This window comes from Triticum aestivum, chromosome 5D (assembly GCF_018294505.1).
Source record: "Triticum aestivum cultivar Chinese Spring chromosome 5D, IWGSC CS RefSeq v2.1, whole genome shotgun sequence".
In the NCBI taxonomy this organism is placed as follows: domain Eukaryota; kingdom Viridiplantae; phylum Streptophyta; class Magnoliopsida; order Poales; family Poaceae; genus Triticum; species Triticum aestivum.
Window position 1 is genome coordinate 8,836,490 of NC_057808.1, and position 24,052 is coordinate 8,860,541.

Consider the following 24,052-nt stretch of genomic DNA (forward strand, 5'->3'; position numbering starts at 1 on the left):
ATGCAAATTTGGCGGCCGCTTGATTGTCTCGTGATTCGAAAACTGGTTTTGCTATTTGCATGTGCTTAACCCTTAGTTACTTTGGATGGGTCCATGCGTGCAGCTCTTCGCAACTTTTGACAGTTCTACCCATCCTTTTTTTTTTGACTTTCAATTTTGAATCTTCTATATATTTTGAACAATAAGTCCAATTTAACTTTAAATTTTAGATCCGTGCTTGTGAGGAGTCCTTTCAAATATGATCCATTTTAAATACGTTTTGATGGGGTTTCTAAATTTTGTGAAGTTTCAACTGCTGAAACTTAGTACGAGCGAATGACAAAATCGCAAATTTCTGAAACTTAAAACTTGTTGTGCCCTTGTGCGGAATCCAACGGCTTTGCTGACCGCAAGGCAAATCGGGCGGCCCGATAAGTTTCAACTACTAAAACATGATAGGAACAATGACAAATTTAGTAGGTTATTTTTTTAAACTTAAACCTAGCCCAACGCCCTAAAACTTTAAAGGCATATGAAACTTGGTAAAAACTTGATGTTACGATGATCAAGTATCAATATTTGAAACTTGGATTTTTTAAGTTGTCGAAATTTATTCAAGATCGGTCTTGTTCAAAAGTATTCGTTGCGACAAACACAAATACGTGAACGAAACTTAATTTAAACTTTCGATTCAAAAAATATAGTAGAATGAAATTAGAAGATGAAATGAAAAAGGCATATTAGGTTTGCTGACAAAAGCATAGGCAACAGATCATGTCGCAATCTAAGCATACCTAGAATTTTAGGTTATCATTGGACGCACACAAAGCATCTAGTAAAGCATGCATGCATCATTCTAGTTAGTGCTCTTGAGATTAACTAGAATGCCCTAGATTAGCGAGGCAGTCCTAGGATCAATGGATCATCCTGTCGGTCCTGAAAGATCGCATCGTAGAATAGTATCAGTATCCTAGGACCATACAAACATCGAAATAGTCTACTCTCTCTAATCCATGTTTATTGCTCACTACAACTTCTGGTCCATATTAATTGTCGCCGAGTTCGTACAACTTTCCTATAAAATTGTACTAAAGTCAACCATACCTCACACTGGCGATTAGGAGTTGTAGAAGGTTAGTAACCAATTCAATCATTTGTCCCGCTGATCATTTTGTGAAAGATCCAAGACAGCATGTAAAAAGTGGTTCATGATCAACACGCCGACACGACTCTTACTATGAAAATATAGATGTTGATCTAACAGCTTGGTATCGTCGACTCAGGTGGAGAGAACTAGCTAGAGCAACACATTGCGGTGTGATTTCCTCTACCCACGCTCATGGCGACCACGTAAAACTGCTCAAAATACGAAATATATTTAGGTGGCAAGCTGCGGTGCTAGTTTCTCATTTAGAAAACCCAAGCCGCCTCCAAGAGCGACCGAGAAAATTAAGCACGGCACAACGAGTAATAGCTGCAGCGACATGGGGGAAAGTTAATTAGCAGGTGGACGGCGACGTCTGCCAAGGAAGGAGATCACAGACGTCGAAGACGACGAGTGCTACTTGGAGAAATGAAATACTCCTTCACATCACAACAGTCACATCAGTCAAACGGTGACCCCTTCTTTCTGTTTTTTTCTTGTTTTTTGCGGGGAAGACGGTGACCCTTTCTAGATGACGATAAAGGGTTTCCCCCGCTTTATATTGTATAAAGCAACCACATGATACAACAAGCTCGCTGGGGCCACGACACAACGAAGCCCAAAGGAAAAACAAGAGAGAAATAAAAAAAGAAAACAAATCACAATACCGGTAGATCAACGAAACGAAGATGACTGGCAACCGCTGCGCCCTCCGGAGATGTCCCACTGTGCTCCTAGCACTCCGAAGCGTCGTGTACCGAGCAACACCTTCAAGAAGGAATGTGACGACGATGCCACTGCTGCCCGGACTAGTCCTAGGGTCTTCCCAGTACGCGGAGGGCAGTGTGGAAGGGGTATACCCAACACCCTTCAGGAAGGAACGGCGGCGCCCGCAGGAGTCACCACGTCGGTGAGGGACAAGCCGCCAGAGATTTCTCCCGACCCAAACAACCACCACCACCACCACCACCAGAACCAGCATGCGCCACCACGGTCTTGGAGTCATTCTCGCCGTCTCACTGAGGTCACCAACACAAGGCCAAGAGGAAGAAGAAGACGACACCGGAGTCGGGGTAGCAGGACCGCATCCATGCGGGAGGGAACATCCTCCAACGCCGCAGCGGGAACCGACCAGAGACATTAACCGGGGCAAACCAGGCCGGGCCCGTGAAGCCCCGTCGCCGCGATGCAGCACGCCGGCTAATAGCATCGCCACCGCCCGGAGACCGCTGGCACCCAACCTCCACCATAAGGGAGCGTCGACGGCGCGCGAAGGACAGCCGGCCCGCACCAACCTAGATGGCCCCCAAAGGGCCCAGATCTAGGTCGAGCGGGCGCCGCCGGCCAGCCGCACCATCGCGTCGCCTCGCCGCCTCATCGGACATCCCTTGGCCAACCTGCACCGAGCCTCTGTCGCCCTAGGAGCACCGCCGTCGGGAGGGAAGGAGCCCCGCCTCCGTCTCCAAGCGCGCGGGGAAGAGAAGTCCGCCGCCGCCGACGTTGCCGGCAGCGACGAAGGGGAGGAGGAAGGGGGTGGCCTAGGCGGGGGAACGGAGTGGCGGCGCTCCATCACTGCAGGGGGAGGGGGGAGGGGAGGTGGGACGGGATCGCGGTGGTCAGCCGTGTGTGCTGTACTAGTGTATCGACCCTTTCTAGATTAGGTGGCTTCAACATGCACGACCCGTTCCGTTCTGTCCTGAAGGGTCGCAGAGTCGGAAAGGATAATCTGCCAGTGTGCAGACACGCTAGCGTGCCTGCAGTGGCCAGGGAATCAATCAAATAAGTAAATTGCCAGATTTTCTACTACAATAAGACAGAGAAATTGTCAGATTTAGACAGAAACTTAACTAGATGAATATTAAATTAAATATACACACCAGAAGGAGATTGTCTCATGCTTGTAGTATATATGTGTATTTCACAAAAAAAGTGATATTTCTACTGTCGTATATGTAGCAGTTAGTTGCTCGTGGAACGCGACCATCGTCAACGACGTCCTCTTTAGCTCTTTCTTCCCCCAAACCCTATATATATGGCGCCTTAAGCACTGGTTACACTTCATTCTGCATACCAGTATACACTCTTGTTCGTCCTTGGGCTCGGACCATTTAGTCATGTTTTTCGTTTCGCACAGCACGCGCCCATCCTGTACGCTAGTTTGACCGTGCACGTGCTGATTCTGGAAACTGTCGTGGAATTGTCACGGCAGATATCCTCAAGCTAAGACTTAGTCGTGGAGCCATCGCTACTAGAAAATTTGAAGGGGTTAAACGGGTCAAGGAATACGAGGGTTTATACTGGTTCGGCCCCTTACAGTGAAGGTAAAAGCCTACGTCCAGTTGAGGTGGTATTGATTAGGGTTTCGATGACCAGGGAGCTTAACTGCTATGCCTGGCTCTCGCTGAGATCTTTCTTGTCCCTAAACCGCTGCCGGGTCGTCCCCTTATATAGGGAGGCTGACGCCCAGCAGCTCTCAGAGTCCCGGCCGGCTCATAAGAGTGTCCGGCTCGGACTCTCGACTATTCTTGCCTTACACTACAAGTTTTACTACAATGACGATTGTAACTACGGGCCTTAAGCCATATCAGGGTCTTAAGCCCATCTTTGGCCCACCGTCTTCAAGCTTGTCGTCGGGCTTCTGGCGATGACCATCAGAGTAACCCGGCCCCTTCTGGCGGGTGACTCTAAGGTCTATATCCTCAACATTAGGCCCCAGATTGATTTGAGCCGGCTCATGTCAATCTTCAACTCCTTCGACAGAAAACCTCCGGCTTACAATTGTATGAAGGCCATAACCCGGCGTGACGTCATCCTCTGGACTCCGGGTGATCCGCCGTGACGTCATCTTCCATTAAGTCCGTTTTTTACTCCGCCAGATCCGCCACGGATCTTACCTTTACTGTCATCCCGAAAATCAAGGCGCCTCATGGGGAGATAACCACGCCGTGGTCTCCTCGTTTCTCGCGCCCACTTACGAGCTCGCCCTTATAAATAGGCCGGCCCGACGGGCCTTCAGCCACGCTTCTTCCTCCTCACGCCACTGTTCCTCTGCTCGAGCTCTGCTGCTGCCGCCGCCGCGGGTCTTCTCGTCGTCACCATCTCAGGCCGCTGCATCACCCTGTTTTGACCAGAGAAACGCGTCGATCTCCGCGGCTCGCCAGCCCCTGTAAGTTCTTACTGCCCCGTAGAGCAGATCTGCCGTAGGTTCATCCTGTTCTTCCATATTCCTCGCCGCCGCCCGCGAGCTCTTGGTGGTTTTCCTTTTTACTGCCTCCCTTTGATCTTAGGATAGTATAGAAACAATGCGGCGGCCGTTTAGTATTCATTTCGAACACAGGTAGACCTCCTTTTACTGCATAAAAGCCTCGTTCGAGCTCAAGGAATTCCCTCGCGTCTGTTTTTAGGTCTACAAATTTTTCCCTTCAGTCAACCATTTTGATCCGAAATCTTTACTCCAAAGTGTGAAACTTGTTTTACCACACTTAGTAAAAAACTGCACTTGTTGAATCATGGCGGTTTAAATTTCCGGCTTAAAGAAACCACGCGCCGTAGAACCTTCCGGTTTAAAGAAAACCATGCGCCATAGAATTTTCCGGCTCATCTGTGATAAGGCCGTAGACAATCGAATTACTCTCAATACCTCGGGCGGCTTAAATAACCCGGTGCACTTAGATATATACCATTAGTCCCCTTCATAAACCGCCACCTTAACATTGAACTGTAGATTTCCTCCGGTTTATAATTTAAACCGGACTTTTTCCTTTTATCATAGGCTGCCGACTTTCACCATGCCTCCCAAAGCTCCTAAAGCTCCCATCACTTGCAATTGGATGAGGTCCAATGTCACCGACGAGACACTAGCGGACTTTGTAAAGTCAGGCCACCTGCCGAAGAAAGATGTCATGTCCTACCGTGCCCCTGACCCGTCAGAAGAGAGACCACAGCCAAGGGACGGGGAGGTGGTCATTTTTGCGGACCACATGAGCCGGGGCTTCGCACCGCCCGGCTCAAAGTTTTTCAGAGACTTTCTGAATTTCTTCGATCTGCGGCCTCAGGACATAGGACCCAACTCAGTGTCCAATATCTGCAACTTCCAAGTGTTCTGCGAGGTTTACCTTGTAGAAGAACCCAGTCTGCTGCTCTTCAGAGAGCTTTTCTATTTAAACCGCCAGAACGAGTGTGCCAACGGGCCAAGTTTGGAGCTAGGCGGCATCTCCATCCAGCGGCGGAGGGACTGCCTTTTCCCTTACGCAGAGCCGCCCAGCCACCCTAAGGACTGGAATCTGACGTGGTTTTACTGCCAAGACACGTCGCCGGCTGATGAGAGTCCGTTGCCCGGCTTTCGCCCCTCGCGTCTGGAGCCGACTCAACCACTGTCAGACAAGCTGACTCAAGCAGAACGCCAACCTCTGCTCCCCACCATCAACAAGATCAAGGCTCTCCTGGGCAATGGTCTGAACGGAATCGATCTGGTCCGGGTCTGGATATCGTGGCGGGTGATCCCATTGAGCCACCGCCCCGGCTTAATGTGCGAGTACACGGGCCAAAAGGATGACCCTCAGAGACATAGCCGCAACGATCTTCCTGAAGACGTTGCAGAGGATATGACCAAGGCTCTCCTGAACGAGAGCCTGGCAGACTGCGGGAGGACCGGGTTAGCGCCCTTCTGTAAGACCAATCCAGCCCCAGCAGTAAGCCACTGATTTAAATATTTTATCTTTGTCTACAGATAACCTTCATTTGAATCTTTTAAGAAATCATCATTGTATTTTTCAGGCTGATGAAATTCTGGCGGGTCAAGTATGACCATGAAGCGGCCAAGAAGGCCAGGAAGGCGAAGAAAGCCGCCAAGAGAACCGCTCCCCGTAAGAAGGGAAGTAGGCCTACTGCTTCGGAGCTGATGCAACTAAGCGACAGCTCCGAGTCAGAGGTAACCCCTGAACCTGTAAACTCTTTGTTATGTTTTATTGTCTATTTCTGTCCGCCTTACCAACACTTGTTCATCAGCAGGATGACACCGGAGCCAGTAACCCGGTGGTTGAAGAGGTAACGATACTTTCCTCCGACCCGGAGCCCTTGCCAAGGCTGAAAATCTGAAGGGTAACCCGGAAAGTAAGCTTTTCACATCCTTTAGCTTATCAAGATCCTCAATTTATTTTGAAGCGACAGACTCATGAGAGCCGGCGGACCAACAAGGACGCCGACCTCTCTTCCGGCTTACCAGACGCGTCGAGGAAGCGCCGGACCGAGGTGATCTCAAATTTGTACCCTTTTCATCCTTTGGCGGGTGTTATACGTCAACCGCTCAACTCTTCTGACTCAAATTATCAGGAAACCTCCCCCTCTTCTGGCGACTCTATGCAGTCAAGCCTGCTGGCTTTGAAGACCGTGCCCGGGTAATGATGACCATCTCATATTGTACTTGTCTGTACTTACACTATTGTGCTTAACCTTTCTGTCTTTTCGGTGCCCAGGCCAAGCTCACCAAGAGGGCGAAGAAGACTATGCCGGTCGAAGAGCCGGATTCGCTTGAGCCGGAGGCAGCCACTCAAGAACCGCTAGCTGCCTCCGCTCCTGAGGCCGCTGCTCCAACCAACAAGCCCGTAACAGAAGCTGCAGTTAACCCGGAGGCCTCCAGCTCGGCTCAATCAGCAGACGACCCGGACGTGGTAATCACCCGGACGGAGTTTGTTGAGCCGGGTAGACCTACTGCGCTGGCCAAGTGCTCCGCCAAAGGGGAGCTGCTAGAGTCCCGCCGGGTGAACCTGGACCTCACCGACTATGCCAATTTGAACATTGGAGAGATCGTCTCCGGCTTCGTCAGCCAAGTACACAAGAGCCGGGACGCAGAGATTGCTATGGTGAACCAGATCCAGCAGAAATCTGAGGTATTATTCTTCTGTCCTCTTACTTACTGCATAGTTACCTTTACCATGCTAGCCCCCAAGTCGACGACATATGATTGAGTATGTTGTAGACTTAGGTTCCGGCTTATTGCCATGAGCTGGTAGTTTGTAGATAGGAACGTTCGATATGCATTAGCCCCCAAGTGCCAAGTGTCTTTGCTTGGAAAGTGCTTGGGACTTTTAAATTTGCATAGTAACTATTCATGCTATAACCCGGAAATTATGCGGGCTGCTGGCAAAAAGTTTGAGGCGGACATCGCTGATCTCAAGACCCGTCTGAAGACTCAAGAGACGGAACCCGGAAGGCCAATGCCGAATTCGTGTCCAGCATTGCCGCTCAAGAAAAGCTGAAGACAGAATTTGATGCTGAACGGAAAGCCTGGGCCGAAGAGAAGGCCACTCTGGTGAACCGGGCCGAACAGGCGGAGAAGGCCCTGTCAGAGAAGACGGCCGAGCTCACCGGCTTAAAACGTCAAGTGTCCCAGATGGTTGCTGCAATCTTCGGTAAGTCATCCGCCGGTTTTCATCCAGCTTAAAATTTTAATGTCTCATCACCCATCATTAGCGGCGGCTCATCTTACTCTGTAACGCATGTCCCAGAAGCGCCAACCTCAATCAAAGCATGGTCACCAAGCTGAAGGCCGTGTACACCCTGGTGGAGCAACTCTACACCGGGTCACAGCGCGCCTTGGCTGTGGTGGCCCTATCCAATGAGGTGCTGACTCACCTGGCGGAAGTCCTTCGCTGGCTCGCCGTTCTTCCCCAACGTATCCAAGAGCTGCGACGGGCCTCTGCAAGATCCGGAGCCATAGCAGCGCTAAGCCGGGCTAAGGCGTTCCTTCCAGAGCTAGACCCGGCGGACATCGCTCTGGGCTACCCCAGCTTGAAGGAAGATGGCACCGCTTTCGACCAGAAGGACTTCGCAGCTTGCGTGAAGATCGTACGCCCGGTGGCCACTCTGATTGGCAATGATACAGATCTGACTAAGTATCAGCCAGGTTATGATGCAGAGAATCAGAGGATCCCCACTCCGCGCTATGAAGCCCTTAGTTTAATCCCGCCGGCTCGTCAGCACACCTTTGGGTTAATTGACGAGGAAGCTCAGTTCGAGGCTCTGAGCGGCATCGACTGGAAGTCGTCGACTTTCCAGACCTTGGGAACAGCCGGAGGAGAAGAGAGGAACGAGCCGGAGACTTCAACCCAGCAAGCGTCGTAACTCGGCTGGCGGTTTATCGGACAATGCCTCACCCTTTTGGGCTCAATGAGTCTTGTAATAGAGTAGGACCAACACTTTATCTTTACCGTGCCATCGTGCACGCCTCGAATGCTGAAGTCTGTTGAAGTTGTCTCCTTTATGTTTCTCCGGGTCGTAATCAATCATTTGTTTTCCTTAAACTCAAAATAGTTGCCTTGAACTATCCTGTAGAGAAGGACAAATCACAAGTCTCGAGGCGGTTTACCACCCTGAGAATCATAGTTTTTAGATACCTAACCCGGAATATGAGTCAAAAAGGACTGGTCTTCAATTATATCTTTAATACAGCCGTAATAACAGACTTAGCGGTCTGTACGCATACTTCCGGCTTAGATAACCCGGGTAATAAGGGTGGTACCTCAATTCCGGTTTACCTGTCTTAATAACACCCATTGTGTCCAACTGACACGGGCAATCAAAGCTAAGCCGGCCAAGCGAGACCCGGCCGTACACACTTTGAAATGATCAGAAGAAACTTACTATGAAGCAAAAGAACTTAGGGGCTTCCGGTTCGAATACGACCAGAGACCCGGCCCAAAGGGGTTACGCTAAGATTCGAATACGATCATATAGCCCCCAGTGGGTGTGGCGATGCCAATCAAGAGGGTACCGACAGCTATGTTCTCTTTGGTTCGAATACGACCCATGTTTGAACAGGAAGCCCCCAAGTGATTTTAGGAATTGTTTAACGACGCTGATTCGAATACGATCCACGTCGGTTCTCAAAGGGGTTAAACTATGATTCAAATATGATCAAAGAAAACTCTCCAATGAGCTCGGCACTTTGCCAATCAAGTGGGTATCGACAGCTATGTTCTCTTTGGTTCGAATACGACCTATGTTTGAACAGGAAGCCCCCAAGTGACCTTATTGCCTACGGCTAGATTCGAATACGATCATAAGCCGGATCCTCCTTCAAGTTATCATGTAATCTTGCAATGAAAACAACACGTGCACATTTGGAGGAGAAAAAAGGACAGAGGTCCTACTTTATTGCTTATCATAATATATACATGGCTTAGAGAAATATGTACATCATGAGAGCCGGTGGCTCAAGTGTAGTAAGGCCGAAGCTGAGCTATGTTCCACGGCCGACGGGTCTCTTCCTCCGACTTACGTGAATCTTTATGCTCCCGAATGTCAATGAGGTAATATGACCCGTTGTGCAAATTCTTGCTGACCACAAAGGGCCCTTCCCAAGGCGGGGATAGCTTGTGCGCATCAGTCTGATCTTGGATGAGCCGGAGCACGAGATCACCTTCCTGGAAGACCTGGGATTTAACCCGGCGGCTATGATAACGGCGCAAGTCTTGTTGGTAAATCGCTGAGCGAGCTACTGCCACATCACGCTGTTCGTCCAACAAATCAAGAGCATCTTGGCGCGCCTGTTCATTATCCGTCTCAACATAAGCCGCCACTCGGGGTGAGTCATGACGGATGTCACTGGGGAGGACTCCTTCCGCCCCATAAACCATAAAGAAGGGCGTAAAACCCGTAGACCTGTTAGGAGTAGTATTGATGCTCCATAACACGGATGACAACTCCTCCACCCAACAACCCGGCGTCCGTTGCAAAGGGACCAAAAGCCGGGGCTTGATGCCCTTCAGAATCTCCTGATTAGCTCTCTCAGCTTGACCATTGGATTGAGGATGAGCCACTGAGGAAACATCAAGTCGGATATGCTCTCGTTGACAAAACTCTTCCATGGCGCCTTTGGATAGATTGGTGCCATTGTCAGTTATAATGCTGTGCGGAAAGCCAAAGCGAAAAATCACCTTTTTCATAAATTGAACCGTCGTGGCTGCATCACACTTGCTAACTGGCTCCGCTTCCACCCACTTGGTAAATTTGTCAACTGCCACCAAGAGGTGAGTCCTCTTATCCTTGGACCCTTCTAAAAGGCCCAACCATATCAAGCCCCCAGACCGCAAAGGGCCAAACAATTGGGATCATCCTCAGCTCCTGAGCCGGCACATGAGCCCGTCGTGAGAACCTCTGGCAACCATCACATTTACTGACTAAGTCCTTCGCATCAGCATGAGCCGTCAGCCAATAAAAACCATGGCAAAAAGCCTTGGCCACAAGAGACTTTGAGCCGGCGTGATGGCCACAATCCCCTTCATGAATCTCACGCAAGATCTCTTGACCTTCCTCAGGGGAGACACAACGCTGAAACGCTCCTGTAACACTGCGGTGATGCAACTCTCCATTGATAACAATCATTGACTTAGCCCGCCGGGTTATTTGTCTGGCCAAAGTTTCATCCTCAGGCAACTCACCCCGGGTCATGTAAGCCAAATAGGGCATTGTCCAGTCCGGTATGATGTGGAGAGCCGCCACCAGCCGTGCCTCCGGGTCAGGGACAGCCAAGTCTTCCTCTGTAGGCAACTTAACGGAAGGGTTATACAGGACATCCAGGAAAGTATTAGGCGGCACCGGCTTTCGCTGAGAGCCCAGCCGGCTTAGGGCATCAGCCGCCTCGTTCTTCCTGCGATCGATGTGCTCTACTTGGTAACCCTGAAAGTGCCCAGCAATGGCATCAACCTCACGGCGATAAGCCGCCATGAGAGGGTCTTTGGAGTCCCACCTTCCTGATACTTGTTGAGCCACCAAATCTGAGTCGCCAAAGCACCTTACTCGGCTCAAATTCATCTCCTTAGCCATCCGAAGACCATGGAGCAAGGCCTCATACTCAGCCACATTGTTAGTACAAGGAAACATCAATTGTATCACATAATGGAACTTGCCACCTTTAGGGGAAGCCAATACCACTCCAGCCCCCGAGCCCTCCAACTGCCTGGACCCATCAAAGTGAATAGTCCAGTATGTGTTATCCGGCTTTTGCTCGGGCACTTGTGACTCTGTCCAACCATTGATGAAATCCACCAAGGCCTGAGATTTAACAGCAGTGCGGGGCACATATTTCAGACCATGAGGTCCGAGCTCTATAGCCCACTTAGCCACTCTCCCTGTGGCCTCTCTGTTTTGAATGATATCACCAAGAGGGGCAGAACTGACCACAGTGATTGGATGACCCTGGAAATAATGCTTGAGTTTCCGGCTCGCCATGAACACACCATAAACAAGCTTCTGCCAATGTGGATACCGCTGTTTGGACTCGATGAGCACTTCGCTGACATAATAAACCGGCCGTTGAACCGGATGCTCCTTACCCTCTTCCTTGCGCTCCACCACCACAGCCACGCTGACAGCTTGTGTGTTCGCCGCCACATACAGTAATAAGGGCTCCTTATCAACCGGAGCAGCAAGGACCGGGGGTTCTGCCAGCTGCTTCTTCAAATCCTCAAAAGCGGTATTGGCTGCATCATTCCAGACAAAGTTATCAGTTTTCTTCATCAACTGATATAATGGCATGGCCTTCTCACCCAAACGGCTTATAAACTGGCTCAAAGCAGCAATGCGACCCGCCAAGCGCTGAACGTCATTTATACACGCCGGCTTAGCCAGGGAGGTGATGGCCTTGATCTTTTCCGGGTTAGCTTCAATGCCTCTGTCAGAAACCAAGAAACCCAAGAGCTTGCCTGCAGGAACACCAAACACACACTTGGCCGGGTTAAGCATCATCTTGTAAACCCGGAGATTATCGAAGGTCTCCCTTAAATCATCTATCAGGGTTTCCTCCTTTATGGACTTAACCACAATATCGTCCACATAAGCATGAACATTGCGCCCAATCTGGTTATGAAGACAGTTCTGCACACAACGCTGATAAGTCGCCTGTGCACACTTGAGTCCAAAGGGCATAGACACATAGCAGAAGGCTCCAAAGGGAGTGATGAATGATGTCTTCTCCTGGTCCTTAACTGCCATTTTAATCTGATGATATCCGGAATAAGCGTCCAAGAAACTTAAACACACACAACCTGCCGTAGCGTCAATAATTTGATCAATACGGGGAAGGGCAAAAGGATCAGCCGGGCACGCCTTGTTTAAGTCCGTGTAGTCCACACACATCCGCCAAGTGCCATTCTTCTTGAGTACGAGCACCGGGTTAGCTAACCACTCTGGGTGAAAGATCAACGATAAACCCGGCCGCCAAGAGCCGGGCCACCTCTTCACCAATAGCTTTCCTCCTCTCCTCATTGAACCGCCGAAGGAACTGCCTGACCGGCTTAAATTTCGGGTCAACATTGAGAGTGTGCTCAGCGAGTTCTCTAGGTACACCTGGCATGTCAGAAGGTTTCCATGCGAAGATGTCCCTATTCTCACGGATGAACTCGATGAGCGCGCTTTCCTATTTTGGATCCAGATTGGCACTGATGCTGAACTGCTGAGATGAATCTCCTGGAACGAAATCAACAAGTTTAGTCTCATCAGCCGACTTAAATTTCATTGCCGGCTCATGCTCCGTAGTCGGCTTTTTCAGAGAGGTCATATCTGTTGGGTCAACATTGTCCTTGTAAAACTTCAACTCTTCCGTTGCGCAAACAGACTCTGCATAAGCTGCATCGCCTTCCTCACATTCCAAGGCGACCTTCCGGCTGCCGTGAACCGTAATGGTCCCATTATGGCCCGGCATCTTGAGCTGTAAATACACGTAACACGGCCGTGCCATGAACTTGGCGTAAGCCGGCCGCCCAAATATGGCATGGTATGGACTTCTTATCCTGACCACCTCAAAGGTCAATTTTTCCACCCTGTAGTTGTGCTCATCTCCAAAGGCCACTTCCAACTCGATCTTGCCAACTGGATAAGCCGACTTACCAGGTACCACACCGTGGAAAACAGTGTTTGACTGGCGGAGGTCTTTATCAACTAACCCCATACGGCGGAAAGTCTCATAATAGAGGATGTTAATACTGCTGCCTCCATCCATAAGCACCTTAGTGAACTTATATCCTCCCACCTGAGAAGCCACCACCAATGCCAAGTGACCCGGATTATCCACCCGGGGAGGGTGATCCTCCCTACTCCACACTACAGGCTGCTCAGACCACCGCAAGTAACGTGGAACTGCCGTCTCAACAGCATTCACCGCCCTCTTATGAAGCTTCTGATCTCGCTTACAGAGACTGGTGGTAAACACATGATACTGTCCACCGCTAAGCTGCTTTGGATTGGTCTGATAACCCCCTTGCTGCTGTTGATGGCCCTGGTTAGACTGCTGATTAAAGCCCCCTTGACCGTTCTGAGTGTTAGAACTTGAGCCGCCGCCCGGGCCATGAAAGCCGCCGGCGCCTAAGCCGCTGCCCGGGCCATTGTTGCCGTTGAAGGTGTTGGAATGCTTAAAGGCTTTCATGATTGCACAGTCCTTCCATAGATGAGTTGCTGGCCTCTCCTTAGAGCCATGCCTTGGACAAGGCTCATTCAACAGCTGCTCCAGGGTCGGGCCTGACCCGCCGCCTCGGGGAGGTGGCCTCCCCTTACGTCGCTGATTATTCCCCTGCGAGCTGGTGTTGGCCACGAACTCTAGGCTGCCATCCGCCTTACGCTTGCCACCACCTTGGTTCCCCGGGTTAGGCTGATGACTCTTGCCATTGCCGTTCTTCTTGCCCTTCCCTGTCCTTTCATCATCTGAAGCGGGGTCCTTGGTACCATCAGAATCGGCGTATTTGACAAGAGCCGCCATCAGTGTACCCATATCATTGCAGTCGCGCTTAAGCCGCCCGAGTTTCATCTTCAGGGGCACGAAGCGACAATTCTGTTCCAACATTAAGACTGCAGAGCCGGCATCCATCTTATCAGATGAATGTATTATTTCCTTAACCCGGCGAACCCAATGTGTTGTAGATTCACCCTCCTGCTGCTTACAGTTAGTCAAAATCCACAATTGACATAGACTGCCTACAAGTATCCTTGAAGTTTTGGATGAACCGGGCCTTCAGCTCAGCCCAAGACCCGATGGAATTCGGTGGTAACCCTTTCAACCAAGTACGGGCAGTCCCATCTAACATCATGGTGAAGTACTTGGCCATTGCCGCCTCACTGACCTCCAGTAGTTCCATGGCCATCTCGTAACTCTCGATCCAGGCTGCGGGTTGTAAGTCAGCCGTGTAATTAGGCACCTTCCTAGGGCCTTTGAAGTCCTTGGGTAGACGTTCATTGCGGATAGCTGGTACTAAACAAGGGACACCTCCAGTCCTGGTAGGAATACCCACGTCGACGGAAGCCGTCGGATAAGCCGGGGGAGTCTGGTAAGCCGTCAATTGAGGCACCTGCTCCGCCTCTTGCCGTGCTCTGTCTTGGTCTGCTGCGTGAAAGGCTCCATTATAAGCCGGGCCATGGCCAGGGGGCGGGTCATGGCGTCGGACGTTACTTGAGCTGGTCGCTGAGACCATGTGTCTGCTGTAACTCGGGCTCCGGCCTGGACGAGGGGTCGAGTGGATCCTATCCCGGCTGTAAGAGTATGCCTCTTGCTGCGCCAGCGCTGTCTGAAGGAGTTCTCTGACCTGGCGGGTTTCAATAGCCGTTGGAGAGTCGCCATCAATTGGGAGAGCCGCCAGCCGCGCTGCCGCGGCGACCATGTTTTCCAGCAGGTTAGCATAATGACCCGGTGGTATTGGCACATGCTGAGGCGGGGCAAGGTTCACCCGGGGAGGCCCTATAACAGGGGTCCCAGACCCGGGCACTACGGCCCCCGGCGGGTTACTAGTCTCTGCACCCGGCGTGTTAAAAAGGTTCCGAGGATCGTAGACCGGAGGGAGTCGAGATTGGGCCTTTCGATGCCTCCTTCTCATGACCTCATTGGACGCGTTCTGATCCATCGTGAGCTGGAAGGACTGCGCCTGAATCAACCGAGTCTGGGCGTCGAGAGCCGCCCTCTCCGCCGCCATCCTGATCCCTTCCGCTGCCAGCTCCTCCTTCGCTTTCACCAGATCTAACTTCAATTGTGCCACCTCCGCGTCATGTTGAGCTTGATCCGCCGGGTCAACCGTGGCGGTTAACAGGGCCGTCATCTTGTCCCTGAGGTCCATCAGCACTTGAGCCGGCGAGGGCACCGGGTTTCCTGCCCCAGCGGCAGGGTTCTGGACAGGCTGCGCACCGGCCATGAAGATTCCAACCCGGCTTGGCGGCTCAAATAGGTCCGGAATACTGTCACCATCGGAACACCCCATGAGCCTGCCGTCTTGAAGTTGATACAACGAGTTTGACTCATCGGTGGCCGACTCGCCGTCAGAGCCGGCGGCCGTTTCATCCCCAGATCCGGATCGATCAGAGAGCCCTCCGTGGATACATCCCACAAAAGCATGCCTTAAGGCAGGCCGGGCCCGGGCGGGTCGTGCACGCTGAGCCGTCTCGATGAGGTCGGCGCAGAGATCCGGCTCAGGGCCCGGCTCACCGATCTTGCCAATGAAAACATGAATTCCGCCGAAGGGGACCCGATACCCGTACTCAATTGAGCCGGTGTCAGGGCCCCAGTTTGTATCGTCGATGTAGAGCTTGCCGCGACGACTCTTGGTCATCCGGCCCACAGCGTATCCCTTGAGCCCTTCGAAGCTGCCCTTCAAGAACTCGAATCCATCGTGCGCTGGCCCCACGGTGGGCGCCAACTGTCGTGGAATTGTCACGGCAGATGTCCTCGAGCTAGGACTTAGTCGTGGAGCCATCGCTACTAGGAAACTTGAAGGGGTTAAGCGGGCAAGGAACACGAGGGTTTATACTGGTTCGGCCCCTTACAGTGAAGGTAAAAGCCTACGTCCAGTTGAGGTGGTATTGATTAGGGTTTCGATGACCAGGGAGCTTAACTGCTATGCCTGGCTCTCGATGAGATCTTTCTTGTCCCTAAACCGCTGCCGGGTCGTCCCCTTATATAGGGAGGCTGACGCCCAGCAGCTCTCAGAGTCCCGGCCGGCTCATAAGAGTGTCCGGCTCGGACTCTCGACTATTCTTGCCTTACACTACAAGTTTTACTACAATGACGATTGTAACTATGGGCCTTAAGCCATATCCGGGTCTTAAGCCCATCTTTGGCCCACCGTCTTCAAGCTTGTCGTCGGGCTTCTGGCGATGACCATCAGAGTAACCCGGCCCCTTCTGGCGGGTGACTCTAAGGTCTATATCCTCAACAGAAACCTTCTAGAGGATCCCACCGGTTTTTTGGGGGCGGTTTCTCCAGCTCGAGTTTTGTTTCATTATTTCTTTATTACTAGTAGAATGCCCGTGCGTTGCCACGGGCTTTTAAAGCATTTTGCTGAAATTAGTATAAACATGTATAGAAAAGGTAAACCGTAACAATTGGGTAATAATTGAAATTCATTTCACGGTGCAATGGAAGTTGATTAAAAAGATAATTTAAGGGCATCTTCAACGCTGACCCGTAAACCGGACACCATATTCGTTCATGGATGCGGAACCAGTCCACAGACAATGATATGGGAGCCGGCCATCCAACCATAACCAAAAATGCCTGTAACAATCTAACTTTAAACATGCTAAACAATGGTTAATTAAAAAAAACACCTTCCGCCAACACAAAACTAACATGTTACATGCACCTTCGGCCAACCAATGCAATGCATTGCAAGCAGCTTCCGCCACACACTTGACCAAAAGCATTGCCTTTTGGAGAGAAAACATAGATTAACATCAGTGTTTTTGGCCGAAGGTGTTCTAATATTTCGCACAAACCATGTATTTAATAATAATTAGAGATTTGTACTAAGTAAATCATATTTGGCTAGATAGCCGTGTCCCTTTCGCCAAATCAAGCTAGCTAGCTTGAAGTCTTCCGCCGAATATCATGCTAATCAGTTATTCATCACGTTCTTCTTCCGCCGAATAAGACCAGTCTTACGCCATCCTGCACGGACAAGGGCACGTGGTGGCTTTTTGTAGGCCAGTCGGATGTCCGGGCTCCGGCAAAGCTCCTCTTTGTTTGTCTCGAATTTGCGGAAAAAATTGTGTGCGGACCCATCGGCGGACCGATGCAGGGTCGCGTTGGACGGCAAAGTCATCTTTAATGAAATGTACTTTGCGACATTTTCTATAGTATGAAAATTATTCCGCTCAAACAACAGTAACTGAACGAACCAATATCAACCCCATCCCGCTGAATCTCGACCTTCACACTTACCACAAAATTCACTAACTCGTGTTCTAAGTGAGCTAGTGATCGCCGCAGCTATGGCAAGCCAGCAGCAAGGGACAAGGGCGACAACTATCTTCCTATCTTAGTGCTAGTACCTCATGGTTCTATACCGGACCCACTCTTCATCCAGGATTCTATCATGATGGCGTTATGCTCATGCGTTGCCACGAAAATAGAAAGCTACGAATAGAAATGTTCGTCCAAAGCCTGAAAAATGTCAATGTGTCTCCTCTTCCCGCCCTCACACGCGCATGCCTAGTTCGTGGTACAAATTTATTTATCCATTAGAGAAGAGAAAAAAAGTTTCTTCTCTCGTTTTATCTTCTATAGCTAATTGCATGTGCGTTGCAACCGGGGCACACATAGTCCGATATTGTTGATTATTCCTTTTTCCCGTGAAATCACTCTTGTTCCATTCACTATTTTTACCTCTCCACCTCCCCAGTCCAAACTCGCCACATGTGTCCCTCACACAAACATTTTGAAATTCGAACCCATAATGGTGCAGATGCGGTAAATTTCACATCTTGTATTAGTAAAGTGTGGCTGCATTTTACGATTTCATGACTGTAAGCCTACCCTCCCCCCCTCCTTCTCTCTCCCTCTCCAAGGGCTATTATTTTCAATAGTGAACTTGGAACTAAAAATGTGAGAATAATATTTTCTTTCAAATATGCATACATGGAATTTGTAGAAGCCAATTTATTTAATAAGAGAAATATAATGTTCCTGTTGCACTTTCACATGAGTTGCAACAAAAATATGGACATCGGTCATTAGCTTCAGGTCTATTTTTACTCTTATTGAATCGCGGTAAAGTATTCTAATTCAATAAGAATTTCGCGGGTCAATGTGAAGATAAAAGCATGGCCGATTTACACTTTTGGGTTCTTGGAACCAACGTCTCATGAATCAGTTCATCCATTGGCACAATTACAAGCACGGAAACTTGAACTGTCCAAAACACATGGCAAAGGTGTACCTTTGCCGTTAGTAATTCTTCACAATACCGGTCAATAAATTAGTTAGTGGGACGATTAAGGTCACCAAGTAGCCGATTAACATATTAGTATCATCTTCAAAATAAATTACTCAACATGATGGAAATATACTCACAAAACATTTAGCTTTACCTTAGTAGATGCCGAAGATAATTAGTATCCACAACATGAAAGCAACAAGATATTATAAAGAGTGATTCTGGTGAAACATAATGTAGCAGTGCATGGTTTACCATTATTTCTGTTTACGAATATATTCATGAGAAGTACATCAAACTTCGTCTAAAAATATTTAAACCACATAGAGCTCCTATATGTTCTCAGGTCGTATTCTTCGTAACTTGAAATAAAATGTACAATTGACCTAATGTAGTTCGGACCGAGTGGAATAGTCCAATCTCTAATGGCCTTGTGATCAGGTTGAAATGTAAATAACTCTGCAAAAAAGACATGAAAATCGATCATGTTGGAAATCATGATTTGATATGCATTTGAAGCCCCATTTTGCAATTCATGAACACGTCAAAACAATCAGAAATACATCACAAGTAAGCGAATAAGGATCTAACTGTACCAAATAGGAAAAATGAAGTATCTGCAATATTTACGCATTTTGTAATCATAGTAATGTTTTTAAAGTTATCAGTGTCTGCAATATTTACCGCATTTTGTAACCATAGTAATGGTTTTAAAGTTATCAGTATCACCTGTAGGCAATTTCCCTTCCTCCACGTCCTTTCCATTGATTAGAACGGACTCTACACACCACACGTATCTGATGGCTTCATCTGTGAAAGAATGAGATGAGATTTGTAGGTTTACTCCTCTATGATAGAAATATGCGAGTCCAAATGCATTTGGTAGCAGGGGTGGACCTTGCTCGACGCAGCATCAAGCAGAGGCAAGGGCTCTGGGACGTCATCGTCAACCCCATGTCGGCAGCGAGCACAAAATTTGGTTATCAATTGGGGTAATTCCACTTACAATTAACAAAAGTACAGCCGCAAAAGTACACCTGTGCAAAGATGTAAAAATGCCTCCCTTAAGAAGATCATCTCATTTCTGTAAAACTTATCCTATCGACGCATCAAGAACTTGTTACCAGAAGAACCTCATGCTCGTATGTGTCAAACTACTCGCTGGCAAATTTGTTGAACGTTTACAGAACAAAATCCACATCGAGTAACTTTATCCCACTGAAGCAACTGAACGAAGCTACTGGCACGCAACAGCAAGCACATGAATGCATCTCCCCATCTGCATGCATGAGTCATACCTCAAGGTACTACAATGCAAGAATGGAATAAGCTAGTGACACATCACACATTCTTGAAATAGTAGAGGTAAAGATATTGAAAACATATATCAACCTAAAATGGCAGGCTTGTGATGTGCAACAAAATGGAACTGATGGCAACCATCTCCATGACAATCTCCGTTTATATCCTACTGTAAACAGAAGAGCTGGGATGAAAAAATTAATTTAAACCAATCATGCACAAAGATCACTATTCTGATGGTAAATTTGAGATAGCCTAGATGTTATCGTCAATGTTATAAACCACGGATCATTAGGAATCAACACTAACCATGGAAAATTTGGTAGTCGCTGCTTGCTGTAAACCTAAACTCTCTGCTATGGAGCATTAACATCCGCTTCCAGGCTCCAGCTACTGGCCCATGGGATATCTTCCATATGCCCCGCCAGCTCATGCTTGGCAATATTAATCTGATGCTACGCAATAGAAACCTAAAACACCAACAACAAAATGCAATTTTAAGAAGGCTATCATTTGCCTGAACGAAAAGTCCACGGGAACTCTGAATAGTAGTACTTGCGGATCCCGACATTGATCTCAACAGTACACTCCTCCTGCCATCCAATAAACTAAGTTAACAGTAAATCAAGAAGTTTTAAAATAATATTGTTTGAATAGTAGATATAAGCAACAAGATAATTGATGTAGGTCAAATATATATGACGTGAAGGCTGACCTAAATCAACGCACACATGAGACTTGACTGGGGCGCAGAGGCGCCTATAGGGTTCGCCGTGGCAGCAACTCAGGGGAGAAGATGGCCGGGCCGGGTTTCTCAAGGCAGTTGCACTCACCGTGCAGCGCCGACCTTGGTGAGGTGCCGGATCTGGACTCCTCCTCCGACCCGGCAGAGCGGCGTCCGTGGGTACCCACCGCACGGCCGCGTCGTCGTGGTCGATCACTGGACTGTGTGAGGACCCTCTCTGTGCCGCCCCCTCCTTCCTCCAAGTAGTATGTTCGGAATTCACAAAAAAAGAAAACTATGTGATCAAATATGTTTACTAAGAACGAATTTAGGATTGACAAGCTTCTTGTACGGGCATTCATCTTGGGGATTCAACAGTTAACAGATACAAACAAGATAGTTTTGTTGCACATTCTAGCATAAAGTTGCATTACTATCGATCTAATTTGAGAACACTATATGTGAGATGATGGTCGGGAACTTGGACTCGAACAAAACTGCAATGTTATAATAATAGTTCGACACTATATGCTCATTATCGCAGAATGCATTGTTTGCTAAGGAAAAAGGGACAAAGTACATAGATCAGACTGTGTCTAAAACTTATAAAAAACAACATGTTGACATCCGTGGAAGAGGGACACATGCATACCTTGCAGTGCTCGCAATTGTAAGCGTAGTTCTCATCCATCCAGTACTGCAGCTTCCCAGTGGGATCTAGAGGGGCCTGACCTGGGACCAACCGACGCGTGCACCGAGCAAGTTGGCCGTCGTAGTATGCGGGCTCAAGCAGACAAGCCACTCTGTCCAGACGGTGTCAAATTGCCATAGGAAAAAGAGGTGCCATTGCTGGACATACTTGTAGATCCTAACTATGTTCTCCGTCGCCGACGCGTTGCGCAAGGCCTCAAGCGCCACCTTCTGCGCCTGCTCCCTCTGCTCCATGGCTTCCAAAAACAAATTTGCACCATCGGTCCAGTTCAGAGTTCAGGCGGACTGAACAACTGACAGAGAAAAGCCCATCTAAATATCTGACGATCACATACCTTCCCGAGAGCATTGAGCTTTCCCGGCACGGCACCCGAGCGATCGACAAGGGGCGCCGCTTGGAGGACATGGCTGTGCTGCCAACGTCGTCGTTGTCGTCGGAGACCGGCGAGGAGGGCTCCTCCTTCCTGGCCATCCTGCTCATGATCCACACGGACGTGAAGCTCATCGAGATCTTCTCCTGCACAAACAGTTTCAGCTTCAGTTTAGCTTTAGTCAAGTTCAGTTTCAAAACCAGCAAGATGTAACAGGTGTGCAGATGACATACATGTGGGAAGGGGCTCTTGGGGATCTTGTTCGACGGCGGAGGAGGGTCGCCCCTGTTGGCGACGAAGCTCCGGCTGTGGGTCATGAGCCTGGGCATGACGCTGGTGCTCTTCCTGACCAACGCCAAGCTGCACGCCGGCGAATGTCGGTCCTTGACAGTCGTCCTCTCCTCGAAGCTGAGGAGATGGCGGCGTCGGCCAGGGCGAGGAGATCGAGGGATGGTCCAAACTTTTCTTCCAAAGGCCCGGGGCGGTGAGGAGTCGCCGGCGTCGGACAGGTCGAGGAGATCGGAGGGAAGAAGAGGACCTGAGATGTTTTCTGTTAAGTAATCAATTCTCCACCAAATTGAATTGAACTCGCAAAAACCTTATTTACCTTGTGATTAGTTGAGACCTGAGAGCCAGAGGCTCCTTACCATGAGAGAGCAAGATCAGTGAATCATCGTAGTTGGCTGCTGCGACATGAGAGGACCACATGAGCACAACAACCGCCACGCCAGCAAGGCAACATCCTCCATGGGAATCCCATCAACGGGATTGCTTGCTCGCCGAGGGCCTGGTCGGTGTAGATCATGGTGGCCGAGACGACGAACGAGGTTGGCTGCCTGGGTGGCCCACGCGCTCGACGGCGAGATTCGGCAGGCCCAGTGCGTTCGAGGGAGGGGATGGAGGCGGCCGCGGGGAGGCAACTGGCACTCGCACTTGGGGAGGGAGGCGGCCGGCGCTGGAGGGAGGGAGATGGTCGGCGCTGGCGGAAGGGATGCGCCCGGCGCACTGTGGCAGCAGCAGGTGCTCGTGGACGAAGGTGAGATGCGGGAGCAGGGGCGGCGGCGGCGTAGAACCCTAGACAAAGGATCGGAGCCGGTAGAGGGAGGAGTGGCGGCGTCCTGGTGATCCACGAAGGCCGCGTCTTGGTGATCCGCTCCGACGGCGGCGGTCGCCGGGTCGCGGCGTCGTCTCCCCGGATCGGCCGCGGCGTCTGCGGCTGCGTGATGAGGGGTAGCAGCGCGTCTGCGGCTGCGTGATGAGGGATAGCAGCTTGGGATCTCCAGGACGATAGGAGTGTTTTTTTTCGTGGGGTGTTTTTTTTGGTTGCGTGGGGTGGGGTGGGGGAGGGGACGAAAATAAACCGGTTGAAAGTTATGGGACTATTCAACCAACTCGTCCATTAGGAGTAGAGATTATTATTTTGTCTATTATTTTGTGAATTTTTTAAATTCATTAACTTTTTTCAAATCTGTGTCTATTTTCTAAACTCAACATTTTTTTTAGCCGTGAACATTTTTCAAATTTTATGAACATTTTTTGAATCCATGAACTTTTTCAAAGTTATGAATTTTTCGGCCATGACCTTTTTTTCAAATGCATGAACTTTTAGCTCATGAGATTTTTTTCAAATTTGCTAATTTCTTTTCATTTTTTGATTTTTCCCAATTATTATGAACTTTTTTCCAAACTCATGAACTTTTTCGGATTAATGATTTTTTTCAATTTAGTGAACCTTTTCATTTGCGCAAACTTTTGCCCATTTGTACAAACCTTTTCAAATTTGTGATTTTTTCTCAAATTCGTGAAGATGTTTCATTTTGTACGAACATGTAGAAATTTTGAACTTTTTATAATTCGTTGGTTTTTTTTTCAGTTTGTTGTGATTTTTTTCATATTTACGTTTTCTGTTTTCAAATAATTTATATTGCGTGCCTAATATATGCTAATGTTATACTAAAAAAGTTCAAATTACACTGTTTTCGAATAGTAGACAACAAACTGATCTCAATCTAGCTGTTGCTCCAAGCTTTTGGTCGTCAAACGTTCGCGTGCATGTTTGAATCCCACATATCCCAGGATAACGCCAAAAATATTTCCCTTCACGTTAGTTTTCTGAATAGGTTGTTGGCCCGGCCCGCTACGCACCAGCCGCGTTGACAGCGCCGAATAGGAGCTCTGCGGGAGCAACTAATTAACGAGCGCTCCTTCGGGAGCCTCGCAATGATCAGCGCCACTTGGCACTTTCTTAGCCATTTGCCACATGTCGCGCTCTGGACGCTCCCTCCAGATTTTTTTTATATTTTCGCACGCGTTTTCGGCCTTTTAAACGGTTTTTTCTCCTGTTTTTTTCGACGTTTCAGTTTTCTACCGGTCTTCCTTAGTTTTTGGGTTAAATTTTTTTTGGAAAAAATTATGTTTTGCGCGAAAAAATGTGTTTTTTTCCTTTCACGATAGTCACGGTTTTGCTTCCGCGAGATGCACGGTTGTGCTTTCGCGAGAGTCACGGCCGTGCCTTTCGGAAACAAAAAAACGTGTTTTCTGTTTTTTTTTCTGCGAGAGGCACGGTTTTACTTCCGCGAGAGGCACGGTTGTGCTTTCGTGAGAGTCACGGTCGTGCCTCTCCGAAACGGGA

General features: G+C 49.1%; 1 long non-coding RNA gene across 6 annotated transcripts; it reads right to left on the reverse strand.

Moving 5' to 3' along the window:
• Window positions 1–18,537: 18,537 nt before the first annotated feature.
• Window positions 18,538–22,730, reverse strand: LOC123124091 (uncharacterized). Of its 6 annotated transcripts, none has more exons than XR_006460963.1 (11): window positions 22,028–22,730; window positions 21,654–21,958; window positions 21,385–21,566; window positions 20,330–21,285; window positions 20,170–20,207; window positions 19,924–20,084; window positions 19,705–19,783; window positions 19,437–19,591; window positions 19,210–19,349; window positions 19,042–19,122; window positions 18,538–18,771 (listed from the first exon to the last, which is right to left on the reverse strand). It is a non-coding gene; the product is annotated as an uncharacterized lncRNA (long non-coding RNA). The 6 variants fall into 6 exon arrangements; XR_006460965.1 differs by having other exon boundaries at window positions 19,446–19,619; XR_006460961.1 differs by having other exon boundaries at window positions 19,437–19,619.
• Window positions 22,731–24,052: the final 1,322 nt, after the last annotated feature.